The following is a 3,858-nucleotide window of genomic DNA, read 5'->3' on the forward strand; positions in this document are numbered from 1 at the left end:
CGTACCACCAGACTTAAGAACAGTTTCTACCATCAGGCCATCAGGCTTCTGAACTCATAAACACATTTCAAATCATATATGTTGATTACTTTAATATTGTCTTTTTAACCTTACTAATGTCATTTCTATCTTATTTATCCTTGGAATATTACTGCTGAGGTGACCCGTTGTCTTGTCAAATACATCTCATTGTACTGTTGACCCTGTGCCAACCTACATATGACAAATAAAATTAAATGTAAAAATAAATAAATAAATAGATTTAATTTAAAAAAAGAAACATGAAATTAAAGTGACGAGTGGGAAGTCCAGGATTGGGGATGTGCAAAGATTGGGGTGGGGTGGGGTGGGAGGGGAGTCAGTCTACCACATGACAGAAGGGGGAGGAGTTGTAGTGTTTGATAGCCATGGGGAAAAAGGATCTCCTGTAGCGTTGTGTGCTGCATCTTGGTGGATCCAGTCTGTTGCTGAAGGTGCTCCTCAGATTGACCAGTGTGTCATGGAGGGGGTGAGCTGTATTGTCCATGATGCTCCGGTGTTTGAGAAGCATCCTCATTCCAAGACCATCTCGAGAGAATCTAACTCCACCCCCAGGATGGAGCCTGCTTTCCTGGTGAACTTGTTAACTCTGTTGGTGTCCGCGGCCTTCGTCCTGCTACCCCAGCACACGACAGCGAAGAACATGTCCACCACCGATTGGTAGAACATCTGGAGCATCTTACTGCAGACGTTGAAAGAGCAGAGCCTCCTCAGAAGGATCCCGTCCCGAAATGTCACCTATCCTTTAAACACCATTAGGGTATCTGCCTCCACCACATGGCAGCACCTTCCATGTATTCACCAACCTCTATGTAAAATCAAACTTTCCTCGCACATCTCCTCTCAACTTTACCCCTCTCAACTTAAAGCTACGCCCTTTGATATTTTTAAATAATCATTGATATTTTCACCCTGGGAATAAGGTTCTGACTGTCTACCTTCGATAAGCTTCTTAGAATTTTATAAACTTCTAACAGGTCTCCCCACAACCTCTGGCACTCCAGAGAAAACAATCTAAGTTTGTCCTACCACTCCTGAGAGCTAATACCCTCTAATCTAAACATCATTCTGGTAAACCTCTTCTGCGCACTCTCCAAAGTCACCTCATCAATAGACAATAGACAACAGACAATAGGTGCAGGAGGAGGCCATTCGGCCCTTCATCCTTCCTATACTGGGGCAACCAGAACTGGGTGGAACAGTGGCATAGCAGTAGAGTTGTTGCTTTACAGCACCGGAGACCCGGGTTTGATCCTGACCTCGGTGTTGTCTGTATGGAATTGACTGAGCGGGTTTCCTCTGGGTGATCTGGTTTGAACCCACACTCCAAAGACGTACAGGGTTGTAGGTTAATTGGCTTTGATAAAGATTGTAAATTGTTCTTGGTGTGTAGGATAGTGCTAGTGTACGGGGTGATCGCTGGTCAGCACAGACTCGGTGGGACGAAGGGCCTGTTTCCGCGCTGTATCTCTAAACCAAACTAAACTGCGTGCAATACTCCAAATGCGGCCTAACCAAATTCGTATAAAGCTGCATCATGACTTCCTGACACTCGTACTCAATGCCCTGATCAATGAAGGCAGGCATACCATATGCCTTCTTAACCACTATCTACTCAAGTTGCCACTTTTGCACCCCCTCCAAAGCTTCCACAAAGGCAAGCATCCACACAGGTATGTATGTTTACTGTATATACAATGCCTGTTGAAATGCCCAGTGGTATGTCAAAGTGTTGGAGGACCTTTGTGAACTCACAGGAGCCTATAGTCAATGGGTAGAGCTTGTGGGCTGGAAGAGGGTGGGTTGTGAAAGTTGGAGGGCGGCATGAAGATGGGAGAATTCTTGAAGGTGAATTCCTCCCACAATCCCATCCTGTGGGAGGGATGCTGCATGGCAGAACATTCAGTGACATTAGAAAGCCAGAGCAGAATATACAAAGTCAAAGTTGGAGAATGTTCACGAGGATGTTGCCAGGACTAAGGGGCCTGAGCTAAAGGGAGAGGTTGGGCAGGTTAGGGCTTTATTCCTTGGAGCAAAGGAGGATGAGGAGTGATCTTATAGAGGTGTACAAAATCATGAGGGGAATAGAAAGGGTGAATGGACAGTCTTTTACCCAGAATAGGGGAATCAAGAACTAGGGGGCATAGGTATAAGGTGAAAGGTCATAGAGTTATACAGCATGGAAACAGGCCCTTTGGCCCAACTTACCCACACCGCCCAACATGCCCCATCTACACTAGTCCCAACTGCCTGCGTTTGGTCCACATCCCTCCAAACCTGTCCTATCCATGTACCTGTTTAATTACGTTTTAAATTTTGCAATATTCCCTGCCTCAACTATCTTCCCTGGTAGCTCATCCCTTACACCCACCACCCTTTGTGTGGAAAAGTTACCCCACAGATTCCTATTAAATATTTCCTCCTTCATTTTAAACCTATGTCCTCTGATTCTCAATTCCCCTACTCTGGGCAAGAGACTCTGTGCATCTACCCGATCTATTCCTCTCATGATTTTATACACCTCTATAAGATCACCCCTCAGCCTTCTGTGCCCCAAGGAATAGAGCTCAACCTCTTCCTATAGCTCAGACCCTCTAGTCCTGGCAACATCTTCATAAATCTTCTCTGTAACCTTTCCAACTTGACAACATCTTTCCTGCAACATGGTGCCCGGAACTGAACACCATACTCTAAATGCAGTCTCACCAATGTCTTATATAACTGAAATAGGCCGCGGGATTTTTCTCTATCCGGCGGGGGCTTCAATGTCGGGAGCCACGACCGCCCCGACGTGCAGCGGCAGCGTCTTCGCCCGCCTCGAGTCGCAGGGCTTGGGTCGGCCCGCTGCGGACCTTTCGCCGTCCAACGTGGCCTGGAATGTGGCAACTCCAACAGCCTGACCGCGGGAGAAGACGGCAGGGGAAGAGAAAAGACATTCTGGCCTTCCATCACATTGAGGAGGTGACTGGAGGAGACTTTTTTCTATTTTTTGTTTTGTGTTGGTTTGTGGTTGTGTGTGTAATTGTTTATTTTATTGTTCTTATTGTTGGACTGTGGGGGACGAAATCTCGTCCAAAAGACTTGTTTTTTTTGGATGACAATAAAAGTAATTCTGATTCTGATTCTGATTCTGATTCTGAAGACCTCCCAACTTCCTAATAGGAAACCAAGGGGCAATTTTTTCACTCCAATGATTGTGGATATATGGAACGAGCTGCCAGAGGAGGTCGGTGAGGCAGGTATTATAGCAGCATTTAAAAGATACCTGGACAGGCACATGTATACAAAAGGTTTGGAGGAATATGGGCCAAACCGGGTGGCACCAGCAATGGCCGCCTTGCCAACAGTCTGTCTGTCTCTTCCTTCTTTGTTGTTTTAAAGTATAATAGACCAAGTGGGCCCGTTGGGCCCAAACCTCTCCTGCATTGGTGCAGCACCCTGTCCTCCCCCATTCTCCCCCTACCCCCCTCCCTCCCCCTACTCCCCCCCTCTCTCCTCCCCTCCCTCCCCTCCCTCTCTCCCCTTCCCCCTCCTCCCCTACCCTCCCCCTCCTCCCCTACCCTCCCCCTCCTCCCCTACCCTCCCCCCTCCCCTTCCCCCTCCCTCTCCATATAATCATATATATATAATCATATAACAATTACAGCACGGAAACAGGCCAGTTCGGCCCTACCAGTCCACGCCGACCACTTTCACTGACCTAGTCTCATCTACCTGCTCTCAGACCATAACCCTCCAATCCCCTCCTGTCCATATACCTATCCAATTTACTCTTAAATAATAAAATCGAGCCTGCCTCCAGCACTTCCACCGGAAACT

This window comes from Rhinoraja longicauda, chromosome 1 (genome assembly GCF_053455715.1).
Source record: "Rhinoraja longicauda isolate Sanriku21f chromosome 1, sRhiLon1.1, whole genome shotgun sequence".
NCBI lineage: Eukaryota > Metazoa > Chordata > Chondrichthyes > Rajiformes > Arhynchobatidae > Rhinoraja > Rhinoraja longicauda.